Here is a 19698-nt window from a genome sequence, read left to right as displayed (position 1 = left end):
TGGAATGTTTTTCCATTTCTTTGTGTCTTATTCAATTTCTTTCATGAGTACAATATAGTTTTATGAGTACAGATTCTTTTCCTCTTTGGTTAGATTTATTCCTAGGTATCTTATGGTTTTGGGTGCAATTGTAAATGGGATTGACTCCTTAATTTCTCTTTCTTCTGTCTTTCTGTTGGTGTATAGAAATGCAACTGATTTCTGTGTGTTGATTTTATATCCTGACACTTTACTGAATTCCTGTATGAGTTTTAGCAGTTTTCACATGGAGTCTTTATGGTTTTACACATATAGTATCATATCATCTACGAAGAGTGATAGTTTGAGTTCTATTTTCTGATGTGGATGCCTTTAATTTCTTTTCATTGTCTAATTGGTGAGACTAGGACTTCTAGTACTATGTTGAATAGCAGTGATGATAGTGGACATCCCTGCCGTGTTCCTGACTTTAGGGGAAAAGCTCTCAGTTTTTCCCCATTGAGAATGACATTCATTGTGGGTTTTTCATAGATGGCTTAGACGATATTGAGGAATGTACTCTCTATCCCTATGCTTTGAAGAATTTTGATCAAGAATGGATGCTGTGCTTTGTCAAATGCTTTTTCAGCATCTATTGAGAGTATCATATGGTTCTTGTTCTTTCTTTTACCAATATACTGTATCACATTGATTGATTTGTGGATGTTGAACCAACCTTGTAGCCCAGGATTAAATCCCTCTTGGTCAGGGTGAATAATCCTTTTAAAGTACTGTTGGATCCTATTGGCTAGTATTTTCATGAGAATTTTGCCTCTGTGCTCATCAAGGATATTGATCTGTAATTCTCCTTTTTGATGAGGTCTTTGTCTGGTTTTAGGATCAAGGTAATGCTGGCCTCATAAAATGAGTTTGGAAGTTGTCCTTCCATTTCTATTTTTTGGAACAGTTTCAGGAGAATAGGAATTAATTCTTCTTGAAATGTTTGGTAGAATTCCCCTGGGAAGCTCTCTGGCCCTCTGAGCTCTCTGGCTCTCTTGTTTATTGGGAGGTTTTTGATGACTGCTTCAATCTCCATACTGGTTTTGGGTCTGTTCAAGTTTTCTATTTCTTCCTAGCTCAGTTTTGGTAGTTTCCATGTCTCTAGGAATGCATCCATTTCTTCCAGTTTGTTAAATTTGCTGATGTATAGTTGTTCTTAACATGTTCTTAAAATTGTTTGTATTTCTTTGGTGTTGGTTGTAATCTATTCTCTTTCATTTATGACCTTATTCATTTATTCATTTTTCTTTTCTTTTTGATAAGTCTGGTCAGGGGTTTATCAATCTTATTAATTCTTTCAAAGAACCAGCTCCTAGTTTCATTGATCTGTTCTACAGTATTTTTTAGTTTCTATTTCATTGATTTCTGTTTGGATCTTTATGATTTCTTTTCTCTTGCTGGGTTTAGGCTTTATTTGCTGTTCTTTCTCTAGCTTCTTTAGGTGTAGGGTTAGGTTGTGTATTTGAGACATTTCTTGTTTTTTGAGATAGGCTTGTATCACTATACACTTCCCTCTCAGGACCACCTTTGCTGCATCCCAAACATTTTGAACAGTTTTGTTTTCATTTTCATTTGTTTCCATGAATTTTTTTTTACATCTTTTTTAACTCCCTGATTTACCCATTCATTCTTGAGTAGGGTGCTCTTTAGCCTCCATGTATTTGAGTTCCTTCCAAATTTCCTCTTGCAATTGAGTTCTAACTTCAGAGCATTGTTGCCTGAAAATATGCAGGGAATGATCATAAAGTTTTAGTATCAGCTGAGACTTGATTAGTTACCCAGGATGTGATCTATTTTGGAGAATGTTCTATGTACACTGGAGAAGAATGTGTATTCTATTGCTTTCGGATGAAATGTTCTAAATATATCTGCTATGTTCATCTGGTCCAGTGTGTGTCATTTAAGACCTTTATTTCCTTGTTAATCTTTTGCTTAGATGTTCTATTTCAGTGAAAGGAGTCTTAAAGTCCCCTGCTATTATTGTATTATTGTCAATGTCTTTCTTTGATTTTGTTATTAACTGCTTTATATAGTTTTCTCCTCCCATGTTAGGGGTATAGAGATTTAAAATTGTTAGATCTTCTTGTTGGAGAGACTCTTTAAGTATGATAGTGTCCTTCCTCATCTCTTTGGCTTAAAATCTAGTTGATCTAAGCATATAACCCCAGCTTTCTTTTAATGTCCATTGGCATGGTAAATTTTTTTCTACCCCCTCACTTTAAATCTGGAAGTGTCTTTGGGTAAAATGAGTTTCTTGCAGACAGCCTGTCTTTTGATTGGGGCATTTAGCCCATTTACATTCAAGGTAACTATTGAAAGATATGAATTTAGTGTCATTGTATTGCCTGTAAGATGGCTGTTACTGTATATTGTCTCTGTTCCTTTCTGGTCTATGTTACTTTTAGGATGTCTCTTTGCTTCGAGGACTACTTTCAATATTTCCTGTAGAGCTGGCTTTGTGTTTGCAAATTCTTTTAGTTTTTGTTTTTCCTGGAAGCTTTTAATTTCTCCTTCTATTTTCAATGACAGCCTAGCTAGATATAATATTCTTGGCTGCATATTTATCTTGTTTAGTGCTATGAATATATCATGCCAGTCCTTTCTGGTCTGCTAAGACTTTGTGGATAGGTCTCTTGCCAATCTAATATTTCTGCCATTATATGTTACAATGGGACAAAAGGCCTCTTGTCCCAAGCTCTTTTCAGGATTTTCTCTTTGTCTCTGAGACTTGTAAGTTTTACTATTAGATGATGGAGTGTGGACCTATTGTTATTGATTTTTGAGAGGAGTTCTCTGTGCCTCCTGGATTTTGATGCTTGTTTCCTTCCCCAAATTAGGGAAATTCTGTGCTATAATTTGCTCCAATATACCTTCTGCCCCCTCTCTCTCCTACTGGGATCCCAATTATTCTAAAATTGTTTTGTCTTATGGTATCACTTATCTCTCAAATTTTCCCCTTGTGATCCAGTGTTCTTTGTCTCTCTTTTTCTTGGCTTCTTTATTTTCCATCATTTGGTCTTCTGTATCACTAATTCTCTCTTCTGCATCATTTATCCTAGCAGGAAGAGCCTTCATTTTTTATTGCACCTCATTAATAGCTTTTTTAATTTCAACTTGGGTAGATTTTAGTTCTTTTATTTCTCCAGAAAGAGATTCTGTAGTATTTCTAGGTTTTTCCAAGCCCAACTATAATTGTTGTTCTGAGCTCTAGTTCTGACATATTACCAATGTTTGTATTGACAGACATCATTCCCCAACAGTCATTACTGCCTCTTGTTCTTTTTTTAATTTTTATTTATTTATTTTTTTTTTGCAGTGAGTGTTTCAGCCTTGTCATTTTGTCCGGAGAAGAATAGATGAATGAGAGAATGAAATGCTAAAAGGGTAACAAATACCCAGAAAAATATACACTAACCAAATCAGAAGAGACCCAAAACCAGAGGGAGAAAGAAAGGAAAAAAAAAGTATAATTAGTCTGGTGAATAGAACAGATACACACTTGATTTGGGTTGTATTTTGGTCTGTTAGAAGAAACCCAAAAATTTAAAGAAAGACACACACACACACACACACGGAATATGAGTGTAAAGATGAAAATTAAAAAAAATTTAAAAAAGGAATTGATAAGGTGAGTAATTAGTTGAAAAAAAAAAAAAAAAGAAGGGAATGTGATTAGTCTGGAGAGTAGAGCAGAGCCATACATTAGATTTAGGTTGTATTTTGGTCTGTTAGAAGAAACTGTATCCCAAAATTTTAAAGAAATAAAAACTTACCTGTATATAAAAAATAAGGTTAAATACAATGAAGGAATAGAATATGACTATAATAATGAAAATTAAAAAAGATTTTTTAGAAGGTATTGAAAATATACAATATTTAAAATAGGTTAAAATTGGGAAGAGGAAACATTAAAAATAGGGAAAGAATAAAATGGTGAAAATTTTAAAACTTTAACTTTGAAAAGACTGAAGAATCCTGGGGAAAAAGCCATGAATTCTATATGGGGTGTTCCCCTAGCACTGGTGTTTTGCAGTTCTCATTGATCAGTAAACTTGGTCTTGGCTGAATGATCTTGCTGATCTTCTGGGGGAGGGGCTTATTGCAGTGATCTCAAATGTTTTTGTCTGAAGCAGAATTGCACTGCGTTTGCCAGGGGCCGGGCTAAGTAACCTGCTGGGGTTCATTTTCAGTAGCTTTTGTTACCTGTTTTCTGTAAAGTGTTGGTGGATGGGACTGAAAATGGTAGCCTCCCAATCTCCAGCCCCAGAGGAGCTGAGGGCTTGGGGCCTCACTCCTCCATGCACCCTCAGCGAAAAGTTGTCAATCATTCCTGTCTCCCTGGCTGCACTCTGTGCTCACCTGGGCTGTGACTGAGCATTTCTATCCCTGGTGTATGCCCTGTTTGGAGTCTCCAAAATCAGCAGATTCCTGCCACACATCCCCATGCCACTCCTCCCAGTGGAGGAAGTGGGGAGTCTGCCTGGATCTGCACCTTGTGGGGTTTCTTCTTGAAGAGAAGTGACCTGAGTGTACATTGGATCATGATTTAAGGTAACCCTGAGCTGAGAGTGCACTCCTCTGCTCTAGTCTCTGTAGCCAGCCTCCCCACTCTGATACCTGGGAGCTCTGCCATACTCAGACATCCCTGGTCTTTTTGTGGCCCAACAGGTCCTCAGACCACAGTGTCCCAGTGAGGGCTCCACCCACCCATTCTACCCTACTCTTAGCCTCTGGAGTGACATCTCTCTGAGGAGAAGACTTCTAAAAGTTCTGATTTTTGGGATGCCTAGGTGGCTCAGTTGGTTAATTGTCTGCCTTTGGCTCAGGTCATCATCCCAGGGTCCTGGTATTGAGTCCTGTGTCAGGCTTCTTGCTCAATGGGGAGCCTGTTTCTCCCTCTGGCTAATGTTACCCTTGTTCATTCTCTTTCTTCTCCCCTTTTCTGACAAATAAATAAATAAATAAACCCCCAAACTATAAAAGTTCCAATATTGTGCTCCGCTGCTCTACTGCTTGCTGGGAGCCAGCCTCTCCCTCATGGTCTTTCTTCTCTATATTGCCTCAGATTCACTTCTCCACACATCCTACCTTCCAGAAACTGGTTGCTTTTCCGTTCCTAGAATTGCTGCTCTTCTTCTCTTTGATCTCCCATTAATTTTGTTGGTGTTCAGAATGGTTTGGTAACTATCAAGCTGAATTCCTGGGACCAGACAAAATTTAGGTATCCTAGTTCTCTGCCATCTTGCTCTTCCCTCCTAGTGTGATTTTTTAAAAGCTGACATGTATGAAATGATCTAATTTGAGGGAATTAACTTTTCTATATTTTAAAGAATAGACTTAAAAGACCATTTTGATCATCTCAATATTATAGAAATGAGTTGGTTGAGAATCAAAGCTCTAAATAGCAAAATCTACCTCTAAATCTATGAACAATGTTGGTATCTATTATTCTTGATAAATTGTGTCATAAAGAATTAATACCTAATGGAAGAAAATGGTTGGTTTTAACCTATTCTTAGGTGACATTCTTTTTTATTGCTGAATAGTATACTACTATATGAATATATCATAATTTATTCATTTTCCTGTTGGGGCACTTTGCGTTGTTTCTAATTTTTACCAATTATAAATAAAGCTGGCATACACATTTATGTACAAGTTTTTTTTTTTTTTTTTTAAAGGGAATTTGTTTCTGTTCTCTTGGGTGACTATCTACCAATAGAATTGTTGAGTCATACTATAGATATATGGTTATCATTAAAGAGAAAAAAACAACACTGCCAAACCATTTTTTCAAAGTAGTTTTATAATTTTATACTTACACTGTTAATGTAGGAGAGTCCTGGTTTCTTATATTTTAGCCAATATTTAGTGTTGTTAGTCTTTTTAAATTTTTGTCATTTTAGTGTAAAATGGCATTGGTTGCAGTTTTAATTTGCATTTTTCTGATGACTAATGATGCTGAACACTTTTTAATGTGCTTATCGACTATTTATAAATCTCCCTTTTCAAGTGCCTACTCAAGACATTAAGAAAAAATGTTTTATCATTGAGTTGTAGGATATTTTTATATAATCTAGAATTTGTATTTGAATTTGATAGTATCATATAATTGTATCAAGAGTATTTTCAGCTGTTTATCAGGATTATTTTCTTTTAGTCTGTGGCTTGTCTCTTTCATTTCCTTAATGGTGACTTGGATAAATGGAAGCTTTTAATTTTGATCAAGTCTATTTTTTTTTCTATTATGGTGCTTTCTGTGTCCCAAGAAGTATTTGCTTACTCCAAGATGAGAAAGTAATTTTCCTTCTATAAGATGTATTTTATCCTAATAGCTTTACAGATTTTTAGCTTTTATGTTTCAGTGCATAATTTATCTCTAATTTTTGTGTTTGCAATGTAAGAGTCCTGTTTTTTTTTCCATTGATACCCAGTTATTAAAAATTAACTTTTGATATCAAAGCTTGGAATGCAATAACTTAAAACCATGAATGCTAATTATATTGTACTATAAAGTTGCTTGACTAATCAATAGATATTTTTGCTTGTGACATGGTTTTCTTATAGATAGACCCATTGCCAAGATTCATAGTTAATAACTGATTCCTGTTCAACTTGAAATTAGAGTAAAACAACATCCAAAACCTTGTCTTGGCCAATAGATTAAAAAGATAGAAAAATTCATGTAAGCTTTTTTTCCCCCAGATTCCCTCCTGAGAAAAATAACAGCAGCAATGATGAAAACAAAAGCTGAATTAATCCCACACAGTTTTATGATCTTTTAGTGTCTATGATCACTGCTTTGTTTATATCTGTTGCATATTATATCTTTTCTCTTAACATATGGAAGAAGGCCCTTCTTCATGTAAATATGCTAGTTCTAAAACAATGCACAATGATATAAAACTCAGCATTACTTGTTGTTAATGGGTAGAAACCCACCACAAAGTTGTTTAAGCAAAAAAAAAAAAAAAAAAAAAAAAATTTGATTAGATAATGTAACTTGAGAATCCAAGGCCTGAGGCTTGTTAGGTCAATGTGAATTGAAAATTTTCCTTGTGTAAAGAAAATATTTTAAAGAGGTTAAAGAAATTTGATAATTTTTTTTTTAAATAGTAGAAGTGGTTAATTGTCCTCTTTCTAAAAGAGTGTTATTTGTAGATGCTAAAACTGTATGGAGATTTAAAAATTTATTCTAATAATCAACAGCAGGACAAATTACTTAAATAAAATAGAGGTATTTGCCCCAGATAGTAATAATATGGTTTGTGTCAGTGTTCCAGAGAATAATCTGCAACTAGAAAAAAAAAAACAACAACCCTTGGTTTGTTAACTCAGATTAACAGTACTTCCCCCCGCCCCCATGTTCTAATTGGAGTGGAAGAATCAGTTTGTTGAGTTTGGTGTAGTACTACGGTATTAATTTATGATTTTTATAAAAACCAAGGAACCGGAGAAGAGGGCTAGTGCTGTGCAAATGACCTCTGGGATCCGGCTGGGACTCAGATGCTCACTTCTCTGCTGAGGTGATGACCATCCTTGTTTGTTTTGACATTTAGAGAGACTACAAGTCTCACTCTGTGCTGTTTGCAAAAAGCTGAGCTAGTTGAAAAGCAGAGATTGACTGTATTTCTTCCGGTGTTTTGGTCTGCAGGCGTTTGTTCCTCAGCCCTGTGGTATACAGGGCCAGGGCTGCATGGAGCAGATTGTTTCTCCGGGTTGTGCTGACGGGCCACTGGTGTCGTAGTTCCTGAGAGTGGCTGCCAGCAAACCTCATTCCTTTTCATTTTGCCTGGTCCTCATTTCACCGGAAAACACAGCAGCTGTAGCCGCACACGGACTTTTTCCTCTTTCCCTTTCCCCCTCTCACCCCTCCCTAGACCTCTCTGGGCTTTGACGTCATGTGTGCTCCTTTCGGTTGCCATAGCAACCCCATTCCCCAAGCCCTCTGTCCGTCTCCTCTGGTAGGTTCCACAATGGTACAGGCAGCATCACGCTGCACAATGGTTTCCAGGCAGTGAAAGAGGGTGATTCAGCAAGCCACTCTTCTTCTTCTTTTAAAAAAAAAATCCTCCCCTTCTTTTTTTATTTTTATGGGGGTGGGTGGTGCTTGTTATATGCTTACCTTTTTCTTTTCTTTTTTCATTTTTATAATCTTCCTTTTTTCTCCTCACCCCTCAATTCTTCGGGGCTTGAGTGACTTTAAAATTGGGTTTTCTTGGAAATCACCTGTCTATCATTAATTTTAAACCATTTCCCCACCTCCAAAGAATCTATTCCTTATTACAATTTGGAATGTGGTTAATGAAAAACAAGTAGGGAGGATTTCTGGGGCAAACACTGCTGGATCAGGATCGTAGTTCTCAAGCACGGAATGGTAGGTGGCTCTTTGCTCCTTCTGGGTTCTAACCTGTTTTTTGGAGGGTGGGGTGATGCCTATTAATTGCTCCTGGTTGGGTGGGAGAGCGAGCATGGGAAAAGTGGGAGTGATGGGATGGAAAGCAGGTTTATGAAGTGAAGTACCTCTGAGGCAAGAAGCCACCAGCCTTTCCTTCTGTGTGGAGCATCTCTCTCCAGACTTGGGCGTGTGGATACCTTCGTATTCGGAGTGAGGGTTGGCAGAGGGTGGGAGGGAGCTTTCTTATTGTGACCAGGGGTTTTTAGACCAATGCAGAGCTACAGAAGGGAAGAGAAAAACAGCGGGGGAGAGAGGGTGAGAGTGGGGGGAGAGAGAGAGAGGAAAAAAAGAGACAGAGAGACAGCGAACAGCTGTGCTTATTAGAAGTGCTGACCTCAGTCCTATATCTAAGAAATGCTCTGGGTTCCATAAAACATTAAAAAATCACGTCTTTAAGTATGCATTTATGTTTACTTCCTGAGAGGTGTAATTTAAATAAATATTTTGGATCATATTTATTTATAGTAGAGAATGGTATTTATATATCTTAGCTGCAAAACTAATGACATTACTCTTGCAGAGACATTCTAGGCTAAATTCAGGCCAGGGAGAGGAACACAGAACAGGGGTCAGGTAAGAGATTAGAAGAAACATTGGCATTGCAGTAGCATAGGTAAGGGGTCCCTTTAAGAAAGTGATCTCCTAGTCACAGCAGGCAGCATTTTTTTTTTTTTTTTAAATGGCAGGGTTCCCATATTCTGTGCTGGGATACTGTGTCCCCTAGAAATGTCAGATCTCTTTTGGGGAAAAAAAAATCAGAAACGAGCATGGCAATATACTTACCAGAATTTATGCTTTTGTGCCTGCAGCAAAATAAATGTGATTTATTAGAAAATCTTTGAGTATATCAAGGTTAGAGATTGTTCAAGAAAAATTTTATATGTATTTTTTTTTCCCTCCACATTTAAATCTAGAGGCTGTCTCTGCTTTTACCTTCTGACATACTACCTTTTAGCTGTAGAAAAAGAATGGCTTATCCCATGGCAGGAGGCTCCGAAAGAATCCCAAGGCTGTTTACATGGGCTGTCTTTGCTGCAGAGCCCTCCAGGGTCTTTGCAGCAGCCCTGCGTGCTGCTGGGGGGTTGACGGCAACTTTTATGAACGAACCAGAAAGAGGCAGGCTAAGTCATGGGACAGAACGCAGTTCAGAGGGAAGGAGAATAAGTGCACTCAGCAGTGCTAGCCCACGGTCTGATTTCTCCCTTCATCCCTCATCTGCTAGCTGTCAGACCCTGGAGGATCTCCCAGAATGCTGATCAACATATCAAAAATGGTTGCAGGAATGACCACTTCTCTCAGAGAGGCTTCTGTACTTGTTCTACCTTAGGTGAGCCTATATGTTGTCAGTACAGATAGCGACGCTCAAGAATGAGCTCACGACCTTCTGACTCTACTTCGGAACCATTGGATTTTAGGGGCCAGACAGCTCGGAGAGAGCAGTTTTGCTGCCTTTGGCATGTATTCCCTTTCCTGCCTCCATCTCACTCTTAATGGACACAGAGTATGGGTTAGCTTATTTTATTACACAGAGCAAACTGGATTTTCTCTTCCCCACAACGGAACTATAGCAAATCAGATGACAAAGGTGGTATAACCTTAGATATGAAACAGTCTTCCTGCTTCCTCATCTGCACATCACTCCCTCCTGTTGTAGAGTAGCTTTAATTTGATGAGTTCCTGGTGTTACAGAATCTTTGCAGTACTGGTTAAAAAAAAAAAAAATTCTTGATGATGAGGCAGTAAGAAATCATATGTAGAGTGGAAAAATCAGCTGCCTCCAGCTTCCTGCTTGCTTGCCCCAGAACAGCATCTGCTGTTGGGAGGAGTGTGTTTGTCATGCTCGAAGGGGATGTTTGTGAACAGATCCCAGAGGGACCCAGTGTGTTTTGCTGTCATTGTCTGGTATGTCTGCACCTATTAGTATTTCATGGTTTCATAGGACGTGGTCAGTGTTTTTCAAGGTTAGAATGAACTGAGACTTGATTGTGGATGCTAAAAATAAATGTATATTTCTAAGTTGCAGGAAAATTCATAAGATTTCCCTGGTTAATATATCTTATAGGAATATTATAAGCAAAGGGGATTTGCCTAACCTCAGTAATGTGAAAAAGCCTCCCATGTTTAAAGGTAAAGCATCCCATATTTAAAGGATTTTTTTTTAAAGCTTTATTGTAGCTTTATGTAAATGAATTTATGTCTTTGGATGTAATCTTAATGAAAAAGTCTTTTAATACTGATGATAAAAATAAAGACAATTTGGGGGCTTTCTTGTTTGTTAAACGTGAGGGCAGATGCTCTCCCTTCCTGTTCTCATTCTGGCTTCAGGTCACATTTGCAGCTAAAAGACTTTGCATGGAATTTGTGTGTACAAATCGAATGATTGCTTAGTTACTTATGAGAATAATGGGTCTCAAAGCAAGGGAGTCTTCCTTCAATTAGAAGAAGTAAACAAACTGACACTGAAAATTCTTTCTCTGTTGCCTTTACTATTTCCTCTTGCAGTGTCCTTTAAGCTTTTGGTTGGACATTGCAACACTTAAGCAAAAAGAAGCACAAAGTGTCCAGGAATGACAGGAAGGAGTACAATGCTGTATTTGCTGCAGGCTGAGTATTTGCTCCCCACTACACTTGCATCTCTCACACCTTCTTCTGAGGACCACTGACTTGCATAAAGTTGGGCCTGGAGACTACTGGGGGAGTGCTTATTGGTAAAGAAGAACAAGATCCATTTATTTCTTTCGTATATTAAACATATTTATTGCATTATATAAGTCTGAGATGAGACACTGCTGCTGATTCAGATAAAAGATCATGCTGCATATTGATCATTTCTCTTTGAAAGAGAAAATGCAATTGAGAATTGGAGCTCGAAATTTAGAAATTTACCTATATATAGTACCTATTTTCATAGCAAAGTTGTATGGTTTTGACTAAAGATTTTTCAGTTTGAGTGCATTTTATCTGTAAGAGAAAATCAAGGCAAAGAGGGGGAAAGTGAAAAATATATAGTTTTAAGTATTAACCTACCTCTCTCTCCCCATTTCTTATCATGAATCTTGGTAGAAACTCCAAATGGAGAGCTCAGGTAATATTGAAAATCCTTAAAACAAAGAACCTTTTTGGTATGAGAAGTAAACTCAAATTTATACTTTTTTTTCTTTTTCAAAGATTTTATTTATTTATTTGGCAGAGAGAGAGAGAGAGAGAGATCACAAGTAGGCAGAGAGGCAGGCACTGAGAGAGGGGTAAGCAGGCTCCCTGCTGAGAGTCTGATGCGGGCCTCGATCCCAGGACCCTGAGACCATGACCTGAACTGAAGGCAGAGGTTTAACCCACTGAGCCACCTAGGCACCCTATACTTATTTTTGCTAAAGAATTTTTCTAGTTGAATTGATGTTTTGGACTCATAATAAGCCACTATGGCCTTTCTCACTGTTCTTATCTCTGAGATGCAAAAGCCATAGGCTTATAGAACTAATGCTCCTAGGAATGGAAATTAAAGTTTTGAATGGAAAAAAAGACGACTGAAGTTTCCTTAGAAGCATTCCTAACCCACAGTCGCTCTGAAATCCCATATGGTGTACAGGTGTAAGGTGAAGTTCTTCTACAGAGCCATCAGGCATTTGTAGACTGGCCTCCTCAGTAATAAACAGGATTTTTGCTACTGCGTGCGTGTGTGTGTGTGTGTGTGTGTGTGTGTGTCTGTGTGTCTGTGTGTTGTAGAAAACAGGAAAAAGATGCTACCACCCAGCTGTGACTTAAAAAATACTAGAAATTCTTTTTAGTGACTTCTCCTCCTAGAAGCAAAACTGCCTCCTGGATTTTGTATGTTAACCTGCCTGGGTCCTCCATGTGCTTCCTGAAAATGAATTTCTTCAAGTAACTGTCCTCTTCTCACAGAAGATCTGGAAGCACTGATAGTGAAGTGACAGCTCTCAGGCCCATTTATCTGGCAAGGGTTTTCAGTGTCCATACTTCCACCTTCCTCGCACTTATCACACAATACAGTAATGGCCTCTTCCTGTTTCCTGTGTTTTCTACGAAAGTATAATCTCTCAGGTACTGACTGTGTCTGTTTGGCACATTATTGGGACACAATAAATATTACTTGGAGGAATGTCTTCTGTGTACAGATCTCTGCTAAGTGCAAAGGAAGGAAGAGTTTGGAGCCATTTGGGGAGATGAGGTTAAATAAAGATGGTATATAATCAAGGGCTCTATTAGTAATTTGACAAGAAATAGAACAGGAATTCAGAGGAGAATGAAATACATGTGACATTGGAGGCTACATTGAGATGTCTGGGGACATAGTGGGGAAAGAATTCATAGTAGTAAATTGTAAGCACCTGGCCAGGAAAGGGACTCTTATTTGGAGCAGAGAGGAGGTTTATTTTCGGTATGATGAACATACTTTCCAAAGTTCTAGAAATCAAAACTTATGGTTTGATAATGGGTAGGGCATTGGAAACTGGCAAATCTTGGAGAATCTGGTCCAATATAATCTCAAAAAAGGAACAGTAACAGATTGAAGTTGCAAACCTATTTTTGTAACTAGATCAGATTATGGGAAAGCATACATACAGGTCTGTTTCCAGCTTCAGAACAACTTCAAAAAAAAAAAAAAAAAGAACAACTTCAGTTTAGTTTTATTCTCTTTCACATACTTCAGAAGTTTTTGAGCTTCTCCTCCTCCTTTAGTTGGTAGGTATGAAACCCATCATTCCAATGAAATCTTTCATGAAAAGCAGACTGTATAAACATGTAACAGTGGCGCTGTCCCAGTTGAAGCTGAGTAGGGTACCTTGTGTCTCAAAACCAAATCCATATCACAAAGCCAAATACCATGTCAACTAAAGTAATAATTATTAATTGGGCTTATGTTCAGATTTTAAAATATCCAGCTACTCTGGTGTTGGTAACACCAAAGTTCTTTTGCTTGTAATACATTTGGACAGAGTGAACTACCTTCAGGTGTTTTATTCCCTCATCCTGTGTCCCATCACTCATTTCCAGTTGCTTTTGTCAGTCTTTTGGTTTCCTAAATGCAGATGAGATTCTCATTTAAGTATTAAGATCAAATTAATTTTGTGTTTTTGCTTTGATTTTAGGCTAGCGTGAGGAACACCAACAGCAGGACCATCTCAGATCTTCGTTATGGCAACTCATGCAAGAAGCTGTTGAATTAGAACAATTTCCTATAGATGAGAAACCATACAAGCAGTGGTGAGTCACAAATTTAAAAATGTTCCTTAGCAGAAAACATGTGATCCCCATAACTTTAAATATTGCATGGGATTTAGTATGGATCTGAAGAAATACTGTTCTAAATAATTTCAACTAAAGAAGTGAAAATCAACAGGACAGAATGTTTAACTGCTGGTGCCACATAGAGCAGCATGAAGTCTCGCGGTGCATGGGTGCGTTGTAAAACACCACAGTGCTACCACACTCCATGATACCAGTCCGGTAAGACAGCTCTAATGAACAATTTCATGTGCCTGAGTAACAGCTGGTAACAATGTTTTTCAGTGGCTTTTTAAATTTATGACATAATTCTGTATTTTACCAATTCATCCCCTCTGGTAGAAGAATTGGTTCTGAGCTAAATTATAATGCTCAGTGCCTTTCGGAGAGACACATATAAACACATTCTTATGTAAATATATAGGAGTATATAAAGAATGTATATTATATATATATCAATATAACATTTAGATCCTTGGAAAAAAGGTGAGAGAAATCATAGCACAATTTTATAAAATTAAATTCATAGACATTTACCCTACAAATCTTTTTGCTTAATACAATTATATTAAAAGTAGATCTAGTTTCTCTGTTAGTTGGGATAATTTTGAAAACTTACTATTTTATAAAAATATCAGCACACACAGGCAGAATTTTTTTAATCAAATACTTGATGCTTTATAGTCACCAAAGTCAATAATCAACAGACTCCAGCAGAGATGAACCAATCATAATCTGTCAAATAACTTCTTTGAGAAATAGTGCGTGACAGTGGTGTTTGTAAGACTCCAGAAGAAGCTGTTTTGTACTAGTGATCAATATATCTCTTTCGTTTGCTTAGTGGCTCATATAACACTGTGTAGGTAGGCTGACTTGGGAATTAATGCATGAACTATAACTGAAGAAGACTGATGAAATTAACCCTATACTTATTTCACCTCATGATTTTCATTATAGTCTGCTCATAGTGGATATTGAGAAAATATATATAATTGTCATCACTATGCTGTGCTTAATCAACATGTATTAAATGCATGTTTGTTATGAAAGAGAATAACATGTTGCCAAATATCAACTATCGTGGATCTAAAGTAAGGTCAATTTTATATGGCTGAATGTGATATTTTGGGTAATGCGCCCCTTCCAGTGATGTAGAAAACATATATTGCCCCATCTTAGACATTTATTCATTAGGCAAACATTTGTTGAGAATCTGTGATGTAGATATTATCCTTAACTCTTGCAATAGTTGAAAGAGGTAGTGCCTGCTTTAAAGGAGCTTTCAGTCTAAAATGGTACTTATGATAAAATGTGTCCTTAAGTGGGGTGATTTATTCCAAGAGTGTGTTCCTTACACAGAGCGTTCTATGGGTGGACTTGGGGTGCTAAAGGAAGTGCAGCAGAGGAGAGGCTAATACAGATGGCATGGGGAGTTGTCAAGGCAGACTTTCCAAAGGGAGTGGTATGTTAACTGAAAGTTAAGGATAATAAAAAAATAACCAGAGGAAAGGGAGCAGGGGGAGTATTTTCCAAGGGTCTAGATGCTTGGCAGAGTATGCTTTTTTGCAAGTTCTATGTCTCATTTACTGTGTTAGGGCATAAATGGGGTGGTGGAAATGAAGCTGAAGAGGGTACAGGAGATATACCATGAAGTATCTCTTAAAGATAAAAAATTTGAATTTTATTCCAAAATGAAGAACTTTTAAAAGACTAAGTAGAAGAATGACATGATCAGGTTTATTATTTAATTGTGAAATATAAATAGACTTAGCAAAGTATATAAGGCAAATATGGTTTAAAGAACAATAACAAAGCAAACCTCATTTAACTGCCATTCATATTGAGGAATAAATTCCTAGTAAATCCCTATGTTCTCCTTTAGAATCACATACTTTTTCTTCCCCATTAGGGATGACCACTTACTGCTATCCTACCTTTTGTCATACCTGTTCCTTGTTCCCTTGCTTTTCTTTGTAGGTTTTCCATTTTCCAGTTATAGTATATGTATATATGATATATAATTGAATTTGGTTATATATATATATATATATAATATATTGTTAATTAACTGATTTTGCTAAACATTGTAAGATTTTTCCATATTAATGGAAATTAATATAATAACATATAATAATGGAAATGAATATAGTTTATTCATATAATTGTAGTTTAGTCATATAATATAGTTTATTCATATAATTGTTGTATAGTATTCTACTCCATGAATATACTAAATTTACTTTTCCATTTTACTGTATGTGAATATTTGGATTGTTTCTACATTATTTTGCTAGTATGTGTGCATGACCTGAGTTATTTACATATAAAAATAAATAATTTATGTAAATATATTTGTTAACTATTATAAATATATTTATTATAATTATAAATACATTTATAATAAAGTTATTAAGTTATGTATATATAGTTGCTTGCAGATTCTAATATACATGTGTAAGGGCTTCTTTTGGATAAATATTGAGGAAAGGAAGTACTGAATTTGGGGGTGTGTGCACACTTAGTTTTTCTAGTTTTTCCAGAATATTGTCCCCAAGCAGTTATATCAGTTTACACTCTCACCAGCAATATAAGAGAAATTCTATACTCCCCCAACATTTGATTTATAAGTTCTTAAATTTTGCTAATCAAGTGGATACGTAATTGTACTCATAAAAGTATTAATTGGCTTTTTGTTGATTACTAATGAAGAACATCTTTTCATTTTTTATTGGCCATTTGATTTTCTTCTTTTGTGAAGTACTGCTCAAGTGTTTATGAGATTTGTCTTTCAAAATAATAACTAGTGTTTACTGAGTTCTTAGGTGTAACAGCATTGTACTAAGCCCTTTGCAAGCATTTTATCTGTATATCATCCTATGATTTACAGATAAGGAAATTCAGGGTTAGAGAGGTTAAATAACTTACTAACAGTCACACAGCTAAGAAGCAGTGGGCTTTAGTATTCAATCGCAGGGCTTTCTGACTCCAGACTTCCTCCATTTTTCAGATAGTGTTTGGGGGAAGATTAGATAGGAGCCAGAGGGAACGCCCAAGGTGTGAGAATCCAATTTAAAAACCATAGGAACATAATCCAAAGAATCACCAATAAAACATAAGTACAAAGCAATTGGACTCAGTAATGAATGTCATGGGTGAGGAAAAGGTAGGACATATAAAAAGTCTCTAGTTTTAATACCTGTTCGCTAGGCAGAGTCAATATTATTTATATGCTGTATATTTACATTCCAGTTGTTGTGGTAGGTTTTAAAAATTATGATTCCATGATTCAATAAGAAATTAATTTAGTTCAGGGGACCATAAAATTTAGGGTAAAGAGACCACAGTGTTTATTTGGATCAACTCTTCACTGTTTTAAAATGTGGAACTTGGTGTGAAAAGAGTTTTAAATGCCTTGCTTAAGCAGACATGTTGCTGAGTGTCAGATGAAGAATAGATAGCAGGCCTACAAAGAATACAAAGGAGTAACAACTTTCCTGATTTTTAAATTAATAGGTGAAAATACAGTCAATTTATCTGCTAAACATTTTTTTAAAATCAGTTGCCTTGTCATCATTGTTAGCAGGTTTATTTAATGTGGCCTAGAATGTTATCTTCTTGCCCTTGATTCTACCAGTGAAACCACCAGATCTGATTTGCAGTTGTTACCAACTGCAAATTGTTACTGTTGTTACCAACTGCAAGTTGTTACTGCCCTACTTATTTTGATGTACTCCATTGCCTATGTAATAAATTTCTTTCACCTTACCATGTACAGCATTCCCATCCATCTCCATTTTAGGAACTGATAATCTTTTGAATTGCTTGGGGATGCTAATGTGCTTCATTCTCATAACACACACTCAAGTGTTTCTTACCTCTGTGATACTTCATACTGTCTATCTTGCCCAAATTCACTCCACCCAACTTTTAGTTAGTCATTTGCCATCTTTTAAGACCTTTGCAGACCAACAGCATGGGCACCATCTGGGGCTTGATAGAAAAGCAGTGTCTCAAGTCCCACCCAGATCTCTTGACTCCAAATCTTTCAAACAAGATTCTCAGGTGATTTAAATTTTGAGAGGTTCTGCTGAGACTCACTCTAGATTTCATTAGGTGTTATCTCCTTCCAGAAATGTTTCCTGACTCCTTCCAGTGGCATTCCTTTCTAGTGTTCTCACAATAGCCAAGGTATATCTATCTCATTGCATTACCATGATGTTTTATTAACTATTTATGTATCTGTCTCTGCAACTTACTTGTGAGTAATTTGACTCAGATCTAATTATCTTTGAGTTTTCCATCCCTAGCACAGTGCCTGAAACATGGTAGCATTACACAAATGTTTGTTGAGTGATTGTTTGATGAAAGAAAGAAAAAAAGAGCAAGAGGGAGACACATAGAAATATAGAAACAGGCAGAAAAGATAAAATCACAAGCAGAAAAGACACACAGCCAAAGGACTACATAGAGAAGTAACTAGACTACAAAAAATTATGCCTGTCGATACAGACTGGAAAGCAGCCTCACAGAGAGACTACAGTCTTATTTAAGTAGACTGAGTAATAAATATGAATATTGTTGGCCAACTCCCTCAGATGCAAAGAATACCTTAATTTCTCATATAAAAACAGTATAGTTTTATGGTTATTATTTATATTGAGCAAATTTTATCAAAATTTGTTTTATTTTCCGAAACAAAGTATTCTACTTAACTAGTCAGAGACTGTTCCGAATATTATGTGAATGTGGATAGAGGATTCAGGTTTGTTTTGAAGCTGTGGGGATGGAAATAAGGGACCAGTGAGTAGAAAGTAGGCATGATACATAAAAGATCTTTCTGATGATTAGAATTATCTGCAAGTTTGTGCTTTTAGAAGAATAGCAAATTTTCCAGCATTGCAAGTATTTAACCATCTTCATGGCTGACCAAATATTAAGAACATTTTAGAGGTGCTACTACTTGATAGGGAAGATTGAAGTCAATGACCTCTACAGTCTAGGGTTCTTAGGAATTATGAGTCTAGTGTTGTTCAGAGTAGTGCAGGAAGAATGGAGGTTATAATAAAGATTATAATAGTGGATAACATTTCTTGAGTGATTATTTGTGCCACTCACTGTTCAAAGCACTTTGCATGTACTAATTCACTGAATCCTCACAGAAATCCTACTGAGCGTTTCCGTTTTACAAATGATGACACTGAAGCCTGGGAGCTTTCATAACTTGCCCTTGGTCATGCAACTAATGTTGGTAGAGTCCATGGAGTCCAACTTGGGAGCACTTCTTTTTTTAACCACTGTGTTGAATCCTTCTTAGTATTAAAGGTGAAAGTTGGACTGACTAGAGCCTTAAAACATTGATGTGGTTTGAATTCCAAGAAAGTGTAAAAACAGGAATTCCAAGAAGTGATAACAGCATAATCAAAGTAAAGAGAGATAGAAATGAACATAACAGGTTTGTGGAACCAAATACCTTATAAATGAGATGAATAAGAGAATATTCAGAAATTTATTATAGTGCAATATTGTCTTATTTTTCAATGGCTGCAAGTTACCAAGATGGGAAGCCAAGTCTTTAGGACTTTTTCACCCTCAAAAAACCAACATAACTAGCCCCCATATTGTATAAAAATTTAAAGGCTTTTCACCAATTGGTGGAACTTCAGTCTGTATCTCCTAGGAAAATAAATTTGGGACTGTCACTGTTTGAGAGAGCCTAAATAATTTGATGTTGTATCAGGAAAAAATAATGTTGTCTTTACAAGTTGGCACTTTACTGGAGCTTATTTGAAGAGTGAGTTAACATTAATTTTACCATATCTCAGATCCTGCATAGAGAATTCCAGGTATTCCAATAACCACTGCTAGAGGAAGTACTATAAAATAGAAGTAGGAGATCTTAATGAAAATTTGGTTAACATAAAAAATATTTTCAGATTAGGGCTGGTTGAAAAATTTAGTCCATACTTAATAGATTCACA

General features: G+C 36.4%; 1 protein-coding gene across 12 annotated transcripts in view; it reads left to right on the top strand.

Moving 5' to 3' along the window:
* MAPK10 (mitogen-activated protein kinase 10) overlaps positions 1 to 19698 on the top strand; it is a 593666-nt gene that overhangs the window by 255820 nt on the left and 318148 nt on the right. For 3 of the 12 annotated variants that reach the window (XM_059375324.1, XM_059375250.1, XM_059375316.1), the window contains exons 1-2: positions 7966 to 8395; positions 13585 to 13699. The gene's annotated coding sequence lies outside the window, so the exon portion shown is untranslated. Of the gene's footprint in view, positions 1 to 7958; positions 8396 to 9689; positions 9804 to 10263; positions 10379 to 11047; positions 11185 to 13584; positions 13700 to 13835; positions 13943 to 19698 lie in introns of those variants that run through there. The other 9 variants (XM_059375288.1, XM_059375259.1, XM_059375269.1 and 6 more) reach the window with 7 other exon arrangements.

This window comes from Mustela nigripes, chromosome 1, assembly GCF_022355385.1.
Source record: "Mustela nigripes isolate SB6536 chromosome 1, MUSNIG.SB6536, whole genome shotgun sequence".
Classification (NCBI taxonomy): Eukaryota; Metazoa; Chordata; class Mammalia; order Carnivora; family Mustelidae; genus Mustela; species Mustela nigripes.
Note: the sequence above shows the minus strand (reverse complement) of the source record. Positions and strands in the feature narration are given on the sequence as shown.